Source organism: Dipodomys merriami, unplaced genomic scaffold (genome assembly GCF_024711535.1).
Source record: "Dipodomys merriami isolate MVZ:Mamm:240054 unplaced genomic scaffold, mDipMer1.0.p SCAF_507, whole genome shotgun sequence".
Taxonomy (NCBI): domain Eukaryota; kingdom Metazoa; phylum Chordata; class Mammalia; order Rodentia; family Heteromyidae; genus Dipodomys; species Dipodomys merriami.
Window position 1 is genome coordinate 577,791 of NW_027206077.1, and position 16,699 is coordinate 594,489.

The following is a 16,699-nucleotide window of genomic DNA, read 5'->3' on the forward strand; positions in this document are numbered from 1 at the left end:
CGCACACTCACTTATCCCTAGAATAGAAATTATAAGAGGAAAAAACATTTCTGGAAAACAATTTTTCTTTCAAAAAAGGCAAAAATTAAAGATTAAAAAAAGTTTTAGAAAAGAAAGAAGAAAAATTTTTTATATGAGGTACCAAAATTAAAAAATAAAAAAAAACAAGAAGAAGAAAAGAAAAAGTTCTTTGATTTTTTTGGGAGGAGTGGGAAAAATCCTGTATCCTCCTTGTGTCCGTAACCAGCCTCTTGTTGGAGTCTCTGGTCTGCTTGTGGTCCTGTGGCTTGGTTGGTTTCTTAAGTCAGTTTGTTCAAACAGGAAGAAAAATGCTCTGCTTTACCCAGGATTTGGCCATCCTCCTCCCAGGCTAGTTCATTGGGAGGCAGATCTGCTTTGAGTATCACAAAAGATGGGGATGCAGTGATGAGGCTAGGTTCTGGGTAGAGTGAGGCCTTTCAACAGACAGTAGCTTTTCCCAGGGGCTAGTTTGTGAAAACCTCACAAAGCCCAGCCTGGAGCTATTCTCAGGGTTTCTGTTTACTGATTTTCAATTGATTGTCGAGGCTGCTAGAGGGAGGGGCAGCCTCTGGCTCTGATTACCCAGTGAAGAAAGCCACTCCTAGGGCTGGCGTCCGAGCTGGGTGACTTTTATCTGGGTGGAGCTGAGTCTGGCAGGTCACGCCATTAAGTTCTTGTGACCTGCTAAATGACTCATTTTATTCCAAGGCCTGAGTTGGAACTAGCAGCTCTGCTGAGCTTTGTAGGTATCCAAGATGTAGATCTCCAGTGCTAGGGGGAGGGATGGGTGGCCTTCCCTCCTCTGCTCCCTGAGAAGGAGTGAGGATGTCAGGCTTCTACTCATGCCGAGTCTTGGTTCCTGGGTCGTCTCTGGTCTGCGAACTGCAGGATGATGATGTCCGCTCCTTGTTGGTTCTTGCTGGTGTTGAGTAGAATCCGCTTGCCCACTGCATCTGGCTCCTTCGTCCCGGACTCTATGTGGCTCAGGTATGACTCCTGCACTCGCCTGCCGTCGCCACATCTGCCGCTGCCGCCACAGTTGCCTCTGCCGCCGTGATGGCTGCTGGCAAGGGCTCAGATGTGTCTCCTTGTCTGGGTTTCCCCTCTCTGACCTAACTCTCTGTCCTGTGATGGCACACTTGGTGTAATTCTCTGGCTTAGGACTATTCACTGGAACTTTAAAACTGCTTTCTATGCGAGAGCTTACTTAGACTCCAGCTTCTCCTCCGCCCTCTTCCCGGAACTCTGGGAGTTGCATTGGGAGGGAAGAGGGAGAAAAATGGGTGAAGGGGTAACAAGTTAGAAAAGAAATGAATTTATTGCCTTATTTATGTAACTATAATCCCTCTGTACATTACCTTGACAATAAAATTTAAATAAAAATAAAATAAAATATATGAGAGCAGCAATACAGTCGATGGGACTAGGGATAATTCTGTACTATGCAAAGAGGTGTAGAAAAGCTGTGCCCAGCAGCAATTTGACTTTAACATCAGAAGTAATAAACTAGGATACAGATTTTCATCCTCATGTCAGTCACTAAAAAGAAAAAACAAAATGCATAATCAACAAACCAATAGAGATAAAATAGAAAACTAAACAAATAAGGTGAATAGATGACTTGGACCAAGAATAACAAATGACATAATTAGTACACAATAACAAGCTGGTAAGTTTAACAAGTATTACCCATAATTCTATTAAATGTTGTTTACATTACAATTTGTTAGAACTATAATTCAAATCACATTTTAATAGTATATCATTTTGATAATAGTATATTTATTATTGATATCTTAATATTGAATGTTTAATAGATTATTTTAATTTCTGCATTTATATAAATGAAAAAGTAAAACTAATTTTTATACTATATTTCATGAATTGTAAAATTGAGAAGCATTAGAATTTAAACAAATATCATCGTTTCATTTGTGTGAATTAATGTATTAATACAAAGTGTATACTACACTCAGCACTCATCTTAACATCAAATAATAAATTATTGCGCATGACTCTTGGTATTACATGGAAAGGTTCAGCACTGGGGTAAAATTCACACCACACAATACAGGAGGGTATGACTCCTCTAATCTCACTTAAGTTGTGGAAATTTGATTTCTATATGGATGTTAAATTCCTGTCTAGGTGACATCTAAAAATTATATACAATTATATATATGAGGAGTATTTCAGGTGATACTTAGAAGTCATATTCATTAATTAAATTTTTATTGTCTTGTACCAAATAAATATTTACAGAGAGACTGAATTTCTGAGTAGATGGTGGTGTTTGTGTGCCAGATTATTTATATTGAGGCTTATTTTATATTTCTGACATTGTTTCTACAATTGGATTTAATTTTCTTAAGGGGTTAAGTGTATTATATTGGATATATGAAAGTAAACTGAATGTTTATTCCATTAATCTTTTGACACTTGTCTAATCCCAATATAATTTATCCCTGTGTTTGAAGTAATGAAAATAACAACAAATATAAGCATGATAAATCAGTCTGTAGTAGACAAGTATTTTCACGTTTATTTTGATAGTTGGTCCTCTTTTACACTACAAAATATTCTTGGGAAAATGTGCTCCAGGCTGTCCACGACTGCAGAATATTATGGTTTGATATATCATAAGAGAAGGAAGGAAGGGTAACCTTCCTTCCAAAAGTCTGCTCTGAGGAATGTGATCTGCTTTATGGTAGTGACTTGGAAATGAAAAATTTTTACAGTCAACCTTGAAAAGCCATCTTGATAGGATATTTCTGTAAGTGGGTACAGAGGATTATTGATGGCTTTGCAAGGATGCCAGATTGCCTCATTTTGAGAAAATTGAAACAGGAATTTAGTCAGCTGTTATTTGTATCTTTGGGAGAAAAACCCGTTGAATCTAGGTCAGGGGAACACTGCGACCCAGAGAAGCTACTAACTTGAATAGTAGTCCTAGACCTCTAATACAAAAAAAAAAACCCACATAAAACAAACAAACAAAAACTCCAGTAAGCACTGGTTGCTATCAGGGTTGCTATCATAGCCCACACGAAGTCAGGCAAAACACAGAAGCTGAGAGTCATTTTGTTGATTAATAATATATTTTTTATGAGGCCGACTGAAATGAGACTCCAGAAAGAGAGCCAGAAAGACTGATCAGAGAGAATAAAATTGATCACACAAAGATTAGAAAGTATAATTCCTTGTAGAACAAATAAATCAAAGAAAGCCTGTGCATGTAAGAACAAGACAGCTTACCAAATTCCAGAAATGCACATTTCCTTAGAGGTCAGCTTAATAAAGTATCAATGGACATCTTTGAATTCTTAAATATTTGACCACATGTTGGAGAAAGCTGAAGAGAACGAAAATGTCATCACTCTGTTAGGAGGTCCAATAACACATTAAGAAGTAATCAAGCAATGATTTGTAATGAAAAGAGAAAACAATTATTCCAAAAGAGTGTCTCATTTGTTTTGATGTAACAGTCCTTGACCAACAACAACAACAAAAAAAATCTCTCTTCTCTTGGACTGCCTACATCTTTTCTTATTATTCAACAAAGAAGCTATTTTATCACCCACTACCTTTAAGTCCTATCCTAGCTACTGCAAATAGAATGATTTGCTATGTTATGTCAAACAGTTCATATTTGCAGGAACAAATACTAGCAGTGGTAACTTTTTTCCAGTCCTTGAACTCTGGGCCGGAGCACTGAACATGGTAATACTGGTAGCTTTCATGTGAGATTGTTATTTATTGGATTACTACCCATGAGGAGAATTACTGGGTCTTAAGGGAGATCTATATTTAATCTTTTTAGGAAACTGTGTACTGCATTCCACAGTGGTTGAACAATTTTAATTTCCCACCAACTGTATAATAGAGTTCCCAATTAACTACATTCATGCCAGCAATTGCTATTGTTACTTTTCTTGATAATAGCCATTATAACTGGGATGAGGTTGAATATGTCTTGTTTACTTGTAGATTTGTGGGCACCTTCTAGCTACCATAAATGAATGAATCTATGAAACCTATATTGCTCTGCGTCTGCATTCCTTTCTCTTTTCTCTTATTATAATTTTCCCAAGCCTTTCATTTTCCTTAAGACTGGTGAAAAGTCATCCTTCTGATGAGTGAAGAGAATTCCATTATGTGTGTGTATGTGTGTGTGTGTGTGTGTGTGTGTGTGTGTATGTGAGTGTGTGTGTGTGTGTGTGTGTGTGTGTGTGTGTAAGATGACTATAGGCCCATGAGTTCATTTCTAAGCCTTCTGTTTCATCTGTAATTTTGTAATTCCATATTAAATTTCAATTGCTTTCTCAAATTCATTGAAGAATATTGTTGGAATTTTGATGAGTATTGCATTGCCAATTGTTTAGGGGCAGTATTGCAGTTTTCACAATGTTAATTCTTCCAACCAGAAGCATTGAAAAACTTTCCATTTCCTTGAATCTCCTTCAATTTCCATTTTTAGATTTTTAAAGTTTTCAGAGTAGAGGTCCTTCACATTTTTAGTTAAATTAATTAATTCCTAGTTTGGTTGTTGTTGTTTGGTTTTGTTTAGATTTGATTTGATTTTGAGGCTAATACATATGAGGTTGTTTTTTGATTTCAGCCTGGATTTTCCCATTCTTGGTCAGAAAACTACTGATTCATGTGGGTTTTATACCCTGTTATATTGCTGAAGGGTAGCATCACCTTTACTAACTTGAGGGACGAAGCTATAGTGTCCTTTAAATACAAGGTCATTTCATCTGTAAAAAGGATAGTTTTACTTCTTCCCTGTTTGTATCTGCTTTCTGTTTTTCTCTTGTATTGCTCGTGCTAGAAAGTTCACTACCATATTGAAGAGTAGTAGAGAGAGTGCAAATCCTTGTCTCATTAATGTTTTCATGCTTCCACTGTTAGGTAAAGGCTAATTATCTCTGTCATATACATTCTATTATATTGAGGAATGTTCCATGCATTCCTAGCTTCTCAGACCTTTTAATCATAAAGTGGTATTCGAGCTTGTTAAAAGCTATTTCTACACTCCTATAGAGGATCATGTTTTTCTTGTCCCTGCTTCTGCTGATGGTTTGTATTATATTTATTGACAAGAATATTGAATCCATTTTTATGAATAATGAATCCTATTTGATCATACCATATGTTTTTTTGTTAGTTCCTGAAATTGGTTGGCGAGAATTTTAATAATAAGTTATGCATCAATGCTTATCAAAGATTTGGGTTCATAGTTCTCTTTCTTTGGAGTTTCTATGTGATTTTGGGAAGAGTCTAATTCTAGCCTCAAAGAATGTGTTTTGAAAATTCCATTTCCCTTTCTATTCCTTTGAAGAGTTAGATCTGAGTATTGTAAGTTCTTTACAGGCCTTAGTTTCATGATAAATTCATTGAGTCCTAGATTTTTCTGAAATGGGAAGTTGTTTATTGACATGTCATTTTCATTGCTTCTTATGTGTTACCTCTTGGTTCAGATCGAGTATAGGAAAGCGCCAATTTCTCCAGGATTCTCGAGGTGATTGGCATAAGGTTTTCAAAATACTCTTTTATAGCATTCTTAATTTTGCTTGTATCTGTTGTGTTGTCTCATTTTTGTCTCTAATTTTCTCTGTTTGGCTGAGTTCTCTTATATTCTTTTGGATTTTACATCATGACTGTGATATACTGAGGGGTGGTTTACAGTTACATAGGTAATGAGTACATTTTTTAACAATGTTACCCCTACCTCATATTTTCCTCCTTCCCCCAACCCTGACATCCTACACCCAAAAATTATGAAGTTCTATTCTAATATACTGTCTACTGTATATTACTGTTGCTTTGGTTAATCTTTGTCCAACCATTTCTGTGATTTCCCTTCCCTTCCCCAAATCACATTAATTTATGTATAAGACAAAAAGGTACAGAAATAAAAAACAAATGACTACAAGGAAAAAGCCAAAGGGTAAAAACTAAATAGAAGTAACTAAACACAGTTCACTATTCAATCATCTTGTATCCATTTCTTGGAGCTCATTTCAATAAGGTTCATTTTATATGGTGATATTCACGTTGCTATTGAGCTATTGTGAATATACTAGACATATTCTAGTTTTTTCCAAATGACTGCAAACCTCTAGCCTATGATTCTTTGGGTCTGGCTTGTTTGACTTATTATGTTTTCCAAGTGATTCTATTTCCTTACTAATGGGTCAATGTCATTCATTCTGACAGAAGCATAGAGTTTGATTGTGAATATATATGACATTTTCTTGATCCATCATTGCTGTTTGATAGGGGATTTCTATTGAGGAACCTCTATACTTCATTACAGAGTATTTGAACAAGTTTACATTTCCACCAATAGTGTAGTAATGTTTCTTTTTGGCCACATCTCCACCAGCCCAGCATCTGTTATTATAAATTTTCTTCATAATGGTTACTCTAACTGGGGTGAGGTGGAATGTCAACGTTGCTTTGATTTGCATTTATTTTATGATCAGAAATTTTGCATATTGCATCATGTGTCTCTTGGCCATGCATATTTCATCTTCAGAGAGGTCTCTCTTTAACCCACTTAGTAAGAGGGATGTTGTTTCTTTGAGAACTTTTTTTTGGTGGGTTAACTTTTGGAGCTCTAAATATATTTGAGATATGAGGCAATTGTGCGTTGCAGAGCAACTAAAGTTCTTCTCCCAATCTTCGTGCTTTTTATCTATCTATCTATATAAATTCTCTTCTTAGTCAGATTTGGTATGAATCTGTCAAGTCTGTTCATTTATTTAAAAAACCAACTCTGATTTGTTGATTCTTTCTATGTTTTATTTTGACTATATTTAGTTATTTCTGATTTAATTTTTTTGTTTCTGTCTACGGCTTTGGGTTTTGGGCTTCTTCCTGTTTTCAAGGAGCTTGAGATACATAATTAAAATATTAATTTGAGATTTCTTCAATTATTGATGTAGGCACTCTGAGCTATAAATCCTCTGGTAATTACTACAAATACCCGAGAAGCTGGTATTTTGTGTGTTCATTTTTTGTTAAATTCTAGAGGAGTTCAGATTTCCATTCTAATCCCTTCAGTGTTGCACTGGTCATTCGGCAACATTTTGTTCACTCTTCATGGGTTTGACAATATTTTGCTTTAGCTGTTTAATTATAAGTTTATTCTGTTATGGACTGACAAGATATGGGAATTCAATTAATTTTCTTTCAATTTGGACAGAATTTCTGTGTGACATAGGATATGTTCTGTTTCGGAGAATCTTCCATGAGCTGATGTGAAGAAAGTATATTCTGACGCTGAATGTATATTCTGTAGATGTCTGTTAGGGCTAGGTTGTCAATGAAGTTATTTAGGTCTGCAATTTCTTGGTTGAGTTTTTCCTGGATAACAAATCCATATATGAGAATGATGTGTTTAGATGTCTTTTGGGGTTAAGTAAAATTTGGTTGATGAAGTGGAATGCTCCAGGATTCAGGTCATTGATATTTAGAATGGCTATATCTCCTAATTGAGAGTTGCCTTTATCAATATGTAATGTCTCTTCCTACTAATTTTAATTTTAATTGCATTCTATCTTATGTTAGTAATCCTACTGTGGCCTGTTTATAGTGTCCATTTGCTTGAAAATTTTCCTTCCAGCCTTTTATTTTGAGTACGTGGTTGTTTTTGTCAATAAAATGTGTCTCTTGTTTGTTTTTTTTTTTTTTTGATCTTACTATCTTATCTATGTCTTCTATTTGGAAATTTAAATCCATTCATACTGAGAGTTAAGACTGAGAAATATCTTATAAGTCCTGCTATGTTATAATCCTGCTGTTAGGAGCTGTTCCTCATCTACTGTTAATTTATTTACCTTGATCTCTGGTAGGGAGCATTTTATATAACCAGTTCCTGTTCTTCTTGATCTTCTCTATGTAGGATATATTTGATTAACTTCTATCCAGCTGATTTTCTGGATATACGTTGTTTCAAGTTTTATTTGTCATGAAATATGTTTATATAACATTTAAATGTAAAGGAGTGTTTGGCTTGGTATGAATTAGTAGATGTTTACCCTTAATGTTTGTCATATATCATGTCAGGCTCTCCTTTTTATCATATCAACTAAGAAATCTGTATTTATTGTGACTATATATTCTTTATAATCAGTCTTTTCACTCTGGAAGCTGTAAGAATCCTTTCCTTGATCTTTAATGATCCTCTAATGGATTATGATGTGGTGGTGGATTTTTCAGTTCTAGAATTCTCTGTTTGGTGTTCTAAAGGCTTCTCTTCTCTGAATGAGCCTATCTCTTTGGATGTTTGGGATGTTCTCTGCTAGAATTCTGTAATTTGTTTCTCATCAATTTAGCTTCCTGCTCTTCTCGTTCTTGATACCTATCTCCCCGAAATTTGATCTTCTGAGTCTTGAAGTTCTGCAAGATCATTTCATATTTCTTGGATTTGTTCTAAATGATTATCTCCTCTTTCCTATTAGACCTATTCTGTCTTTGACCCTGAGATTACCTTCTATGTCATCTATGTGCTATGGAGACATACTACTTTGTTTTTGATTTCCCCATCTTCTAATTGGTCATTTTTAGGGGGTCTATCTCTTTATTAAAGCTTTGTTTAGGTCCTGTATGGACTTTCTGTATTTATTTTCTTTGGGTGGGGGAGTATCAAGGGTTGTTTTCTGTGTCTTCTCCCATATCCTTTAACTATGCATCTATTTTTTCTTGGACACCCTTGCCTTCTAAGAATATTTTTATCTTTCTATTTGTAGTCTCCATGAATTATTTTGCTAATCTTTGGTTGGTCTCATCTTGTTCACAAATTTCTTTGTAGAGTTTTTCTATCTTTCCATTAATCACATTTTCAGCAGTATTTGTAATGTATTTTGATAACTAACTTAAAGGTCCTTGTCTGTTCCAATGCCTGGTTATTTACTATGTGAATTATACTACCTTGACATCATTTTTATTGTATTTTTCTGATTTGTTTTGTCCATTTGGAGGTTTTATGTTGGGGGAATCTATGATCTTCATACATGACTCTCTGTATTCTTGGTTGATTTGCCAGGTGTTGGTTTTCTGTTGTGATTTGCTTTTATGGAATTAGGTTTTTGTCTAGACCATTAAATGTAGGAGTAGAAACTAGTTGAGGTGAGATGTTGCGATGTTAATACTTGTGATTCCAGCCACAATTCACACTGTCCAGTGGTATGGTGAATTGTCTCTGTAGATGGATTTGGCTTTCTCTGATGTACATTTCTGTTCCTGCTTTTTTCCATGTTTCCCTATTTCCACAATGCAGATGTGTTTTTGAATATGTTGGCCAACACAGTCATGGCAGTCACCTACCTGTCTGGGTAACTTTTAATAGATTTCTGTTTTCTTCTGAAGACAGTATGAACTCTTCTTTCGAATTGGATATCTATATATAATTATAGCTGACTTGGTGTGACCCTCTAGACCTGGAGTACCTGCTAGGACTCTAAATCTCTGTTTCATTAGAGAGAGCTAGGGTAATCTTCTGTTGTTCTTCTGTCATTATTTCTCCTATTCCTTAGATTTATTTATGTATTTATCTTAGTTTTTTTTTGGGGGGGTCCAGACGTGGGGCCTGAACTCTGGGCCAGAGTGCTGTCCCTCGCAGCTCAAGGCTAGTATTCTACCACTTGAGCCACAGTGCCACTTCCTTTTTATCTTTTTGCTTATGTGGTGCTGAGGAAGTGAACCCAGGGCCTCAGGCATGCAAGGCAAGCGCTCTACCACTGAACCACCTTCCCAGCTCAGATTTATTTATTTTTATTGTGGTCTTTTTCACATAATTTAAGATTTGTTATTGTTGTATCAGGTTATTTTTGTTTTTCTGTTTGTGTTACTTTGAAGTAGTGATTTCAGGCTTGTATGAAGAGACAATAAAGTATAAACGTATGCTACTATATTGAAGGAATGAGAGCAAACGGTTTAACTTTTTGCTACACAATTAAATAAATATTAACAAAGGCTAAATAAAATTGTTACTTATTTACATTTCAGAGCATGAGTATAGTGCTCTTGGATATCTTGGAGGAAAAGACGTTAGACTTATTATAACTGATGCTTTACATTGAAATTGTTGTCTAAACTTTCTTCTTCAGAAAAGCGAAAGCTCCATTTCTTCCATATTAGCATTATAAAATCATAATAGCTGCATGTTGAATTGGTTTCCTCTGCTATTTTTAATTCCATTCTTCATCCATGAGGTATCTAGGGCTTTGAATGACCAATTCCTTAAAAATACTTATATAGCTTATATTGTGATGTAAATCTCAGTAATATTAATATGAATTTATCTGAGTCTCATCTTGAGCTACATTCATATGAAATTTATTCAGTATCAAGCGAGGAACCTATTTTATTCTTTTCAGTGTTTAAATCAATAAATCAAGTCTCTTTAGAAATATGTTGTCTTTTATATTGCTCCTGTAAGCATCATGTGTTTCTAGTACTTTCACTGAAGTATATATTAAGTTTGGAATAGGAAGATACCACTCCATTATCAGTTTAAAGCAAACCCTTGAGTACTACTATATATGTAAAAAAAAGTCCAGTGTACATGTTCATACATGAACAATCTAGTGGTTAAGTAAATTAGACACAAGAACTACCACATCAATTCTCAATTTACTTAAAGGCACCAAAATATTTTGTTCATGAACATCACTCATTTTTAGAAAATGATTAGTCAATACAAAATTTATATTATTTTTGAAATTTACAAAATGTAAATTACACTCAGATTTGCTGTCAATATCCTGTATCCAAGAATACATTTATTCAGCAAATAGAGAAACAAAAAATAAGGGTTCATCACATAGAATGAAAGATGTAGTAGCAGACTGCCTGCTTAAGATTATAAGTACATGCAAATCTTGTGATATATTCAAAGATACTATGAACATTCATAAGAGGATTTGTGATCAGAGGTGATAGGTAAGCAAAGTAACTGGAAAACTGTATATGTAAATTGAGCTTTCAATATAGGATGACAAGTTTTCCATACATGAGTCTACAGAAGTTGATTCTGTATCTCTAACATATATCCAGTATTCTACATTTTCCCACATACTCTTGTTCTCTTACCTCAGTTCCTGATTAAGATTCCTCTACTTTCATGATGTCAATTTCTACTAAAATAACAAGGTGGGTGTTTTATTGGTCTCTAGATCCAATACACGTTATAATTTTGGAGTAGTAGTATGAATTCATGGAGTTTGACTTGAATGTACTTGATTTCAGGGAAAGATACAGGTCCAGGCAAGATCCTTCAGTCAAGAAAAACCTATGGAGGAAACAGCAATCAACTATAATTATAAAAGAATGGAACTGATGTCTCATTTGCCTGGGTGGCAGCTGTGTGTGTGTGTGTGTGTGTGTGTGTGTGTGTGTGTGTGTGTGTGTGTGTGTGTGTGTGTGTGTGTGTGTGTGTGTGTGTGTGTGTAGAGAGAGAGAGAGAGAGATAAAGAGAGAGGGAGAGGGAAAGAGAAAGAGAGAGAGAGAGAGAGAGAGAGAGAGAGAGAGAATTTTATTGTGGCTTCCATATTTACAGTCTTTAGAGCATTGCTTTTTAGGGAGAAGGTGTTCATATCAGAGCTCTGATAGCACTAACACTTTTCACTGTGATAAACATTTGCTTAATCTCTAATTAAAAAGGAAAAATAAACTAACATCTTACTCGCTTGTTTTGACAATTAATTAGTATATTAAAGGCCAAAGGGAGGAATTGGAGATCAATATAATCTTTTTCCTATCTTTGGAATATTACACAGCAATAGCTGTGATTTTAGGAGTCTCCTGCCATGTACTGACAGCTGAATTAGTAATATACTTAACAATATGAAACATATGATAGAGAAATAGCTCAGCCAGCAAGCACAAATAACTGGTGATAAGATTGAACTTTTGAGCCGGGTTGCCACATCTTTTAGGAATGTAATTCATTCATATGAACTTCAAATTTTGTGGCTTTCCCTGTGTGATTACATGGTAAGAATGTATTGTAGAAACAAGAATTCCTGTTCAGCCAAGTAGAAATTGCTCATGATCCCATCCTCACGTTGCAAATTTCCATTCCATGTACTTCAGCACTTCATCCTTCCCTGTGGGAGACAGGAAAAAAATAATTTTGTTTTAATATTAGAGTATGCAAATTAGTGTGTACAGGCATGATTTGTACAATTACAGAAATTTGTAATAAATGTAAGTAGGGATTATGTCACAAATAAAAATATAATTAAAATCACATAACAAGACTAGAAGTCACAGCATTTTTCGCAAGAAAACATACATTAGGTTAGTTGCAGAATTTATTTTAGAAGATAACTTTATATTAAAGTAAAATGAGCTTTACCTAAGGATTGAAACATCTTATTGAAAAATATATTTCTTAGACATAATTTGCTGCACAATTTTAGGGATACAGGTGGCCCCATTGCAACAATGAGATGTACAAGACATTATGTCGAAAAGTGAACTTTACAACTTTGGCTTGGGGGGGATGGAGATGGGAAGGAATGGGAAGGTGGAACAAAGGAGGAGGCAAGCGGCACTGTGGCTCAAGTGGTAGAGTGCTAGCCTTGAGCTGAATAGCAGAGGGACTGTGCCCAGGCCCCGAGTTCAAGTTCCAACACCACCACCAACTAGCAATATATAAGTAAAGGAAAGAAAAAATGTGATCTTATCCACCAGTTCATAGCTAGTATAATCCCTGCTCTCTCAAGATGGACTTTTTTTTCCAATTAAGTCCATGCTCTTGTATCTGACTTTCATTGAAAACAGAATTATTCTTCCATTATACTTTCTACAAAGTTGTGTCATTAGCAAGCGTGATTTAGAAAGGCGGTGGTCTCATACTTCCTGTTCCACGTAGGAGTAATGCTTTCACTATATCACTCTCATAAATCTACATACTGGACTTGGCTTTATTGTTTCAACGTGGTCTTATTCATAGAGTCTTCTGTAGTGTATTGAACCCTTATACTGAAACACAGAATTTCTCTTTCTCTTATTATTGCTATAGTTAACATGAGTTAACAAATTTATGTACACTTGGGAAATAATGTGCAGCACATACACTCATACAAAAAAAATGCTCTGACAAACTTCTTCCCCTTTAAAATTTGCCTTAATTTACAGAGAATTTATAAAGTTTAACTCAATATACTCAGGGATAATGTATTTATAAGCAATATAAATTTCATATTTTCTCTTTATTAAGTTGTCTCTGAAACTCGTGTTACTTCAGGTCCAAAGGTGTCCCTGTGTTATTTCGGTCAAGCCAGAAATCATTCACTATACCTCAAGCAGCACCATAGATTATTCCTGGAAGTAACTGTTACTGGATGTGGAAACTGATCCCAGGAGAGGAATAGAATATTGAGGATTGACAAAGTTCAAGTTAACTTGTGCTTTCCTTTTTACTGTAAAAGAAGAGAATCCGAAGGCTTGAAGAAAACTCTGTCCTTAGATTTTTCTAGTGTGTTTTTATTCATATATAATTTTTCTGTAAAATTCTAGTTGAGAGAATTACAAAAAGAAATAATGTGCCATTAGATGGTCAGCATAGAACAAAAGGAAAATAACGTTGTTTTAAATATGTTCTACTGCAGGGGCTGGGAAGGTGGCTCAGTGGTAGAGAACTTACCTTACATACCTGAGGACCAAGGTTCAATTCCTCAGCACCACATAAGCCAAAATAAGCTAGAAGTGGTGCTGAGGCTCAAGTGGTAGAGAACTAGCCTTGAGTTGAAGACCTGAGGTAAAGCGCCGAGGCCCAGAGTTCAGGCCCACGACTGGACCCCCTCCCCCAAAAAAAAAGAATTATACTGCAAAGAAACAAAGACATGGAGGTTTTAAAGTGTTTTATGGATGGATATTTCACTACTGACATGATTCTCTTATTGCAGGAGTCAGTTAACAATTCCTTTAGTTTGGTCCTGAGTTCTCCAGAGCAATATGGATTCCAAAAGATTATCCAGTGCGTATGATCAGCAAAAGGAGCCACTTCTCAGACCAATACTCCTTTAAGGAGGGTCCCAATGAAATATCTCTTTTTTTGTTTGCTTTTTTGTTTAGTTTATGTTGTTTCTGAGGCTTGAACCCAGAGGCTGGACCCTGTCCCTGAACAGTTTTTGTTCCTGCCAACCAGCCCCCAAAGCTAGTACTCTACTGCTTGAACCAAAACTCCACTTCTTGATTTTTTGCTGTGTAATTACAGATAGGAGTTTGACAGATTCTCCTGCCTGGGGTGGCGTTGAACTAAGATAGTAAGAAAGCCAAGTGACATCAACTATACAGTCTTATCTTTTCAAATGAGAAATATTAGATGAAATTTATTGTAAAGGTAATATTTGACCATTTTTCTGTCTTTTTGGTGAACATACAGTACAGAGGAGTTACAATTACATGGGCAAGATAACGAATACATTTCTTATCAAACATTGTTGCCTCCTCTTTGTTTCCCCTTCCCCTAACTTCCCATATACCCCACTCCTCCATCCAATCCTCCCCCCACCAAAGTTGTAAAGTTCGTTTTTCGACATAACGACTTGTACATGTCATTGTTGCAATGGGTCTACCTGTATCCCTAGTTAAATGATTTGTTTTTAGAGAATATGTCCAGCAAAGAATCCATAACATAACTCACCAAAAGCAGGTGCACTGAATCCTTTTGGAATTTTTTTTTTGATTGGGAAGATTATTGATCTTGTCGTTCCTTTTGGGGAAACTAAAATCATATTTCACCACTTTTGTTCTTGTGGGGCTTGAACTCTGATCCTGCGTGATTAGCTACAGCACCACCTCCTGGTTTCTGGTGGTTAATTGAAGGTTAGGGTCTCATGGTCTTTCCTGACAAGGCTGGCTTTGAACCACATCCTCTGGTCACAACCTCCCTAGTAGCTAGGATTACAGGTGTAGACCACCAGCACCTGGCTCATATTTGCATTTATGTGCACTGAATGACACTGTGTAGACAAAGAATGGAAATTTTAAACAAATGATGACATTGCAGCATTTCAGCAAAATTGAAGTAGTAATAAATATGTCCTCCTTTTCCATTTTGTTACATTAATGACTGATGATCTTGGGACCTTTTCATTAGCATCCTCTGCCATCTGTATAGGTGTATTTAGTATCAGGAAATGTTCATAGAGAAATATAGAAAGAATGATATTTTTAGAAAACAAAGGAGATAAGATATGAAAGAATAGCATAGAAGGAGATACATTTATCACACAGAGACTAAGCGCTTGCCTAAGATATTTAGAATGCTAAAAGCAATGAAGAAAAGCCTAGTTGACAACAAGTTCTACAATAATCAAAAATTGTTCTCTAGAACAGTTTCTTATATACCTTAATTATTATCATTTATTCCTTCTATCTGGAGTTATTCCTTATTTTCTTTCACAACTATTAATTAGCCTCTGCCTTTTTGGTGCCATAACTCACCAAAAAGATTTCAAAATCACACTTAGCCTACCTTTCTCGTTGTGATAAGCAGTGAGGACACAAATCCTAGAATCATTGAATTTCCAGAATTAAACTTTTCCTGACATCTAAGCACATTCCTGGCATTAATTGCTGTGACTTAATGAACAAAACTTTTTCCAACACAGTATCCTAACATAAGTAAAGTACATACATTAGGGACTGTTGTCAGGTGTCAGTATGGAAGAAGCAATTATATATTCCAAGTATGGGTTCTTTATTTTGAATTTACTAACTAAATGTTTTTTTTGTTGTTGTTGTTTTTTCCCCAGTGGAAGGGCTTAAACTCAGGGGTAGGGAATTTTCATGAGTTTTTTTTTCTAACTCAAGGCTAGCACTCTACCACTTGAGGCACAGCACAAATTCCAGGTTTTTTTAATGTGTTACTAAGGAATGAACCCAGGGTTTCATGGCTGCTAGGCAATCACCGTACCATGAAGCCAAGTTCCCAGAGCCCTAAATAACTTTCTTAAGATGGCATTACATTTTCATTCCGTAATTATATATCATAATTTTGGCCAGGTGCTAGAAAATGATGTAGAAAGCAATAAAATACAATAAGTCTAGTAAGGCTGGATGGGCAATGAATAACTGTCATGGTCTAGCCAGGGAACAGAAGGGTTTATCTCATGAATCTGTTTCAACAAGCTATTGAGCCAGCTACTGACCCACAGCCCACCTCCCGAATGAGAGGGCCATCTAGGTTCCATCCATTTGAGGATGCTGGGCCCCCTCTTCCAGCACCCATTCAAACAGGTCTTGGGAAAGAGAGAGAAAATGACAGAATTACAATTAAGTATGGTGCCGGTAACTCAGAATTCTAATCCTAACTACACAGGAGGCTGAGATATGAGGATCATGGTTCATAACCAGCCCAGGCAGGAACGTATGTGAGACTCTTATCGCCAAAGAACCACCAGAAAATCAGAAGTAGTGCTGTGGGCTCAAGTGGTAGAGCACTAGCCTTTTGCTGAGGCTCTCGGGAACAGTACCCAGGCCGAGAGTTTCAGCCCCACGACTGACAAGAAGTGAACTTCCTAACACAAGAAGTGGACATAATAGCACCCATTGTCCTAGGGAGCATGGTAGCAAAGTCAGCCAGAGCTTCCTGTGAAGTTGGAGTCATAAGTAGGTCACCTGGCTTCTCTATGCCTTGGTTTCGCCCGCTGCAAAA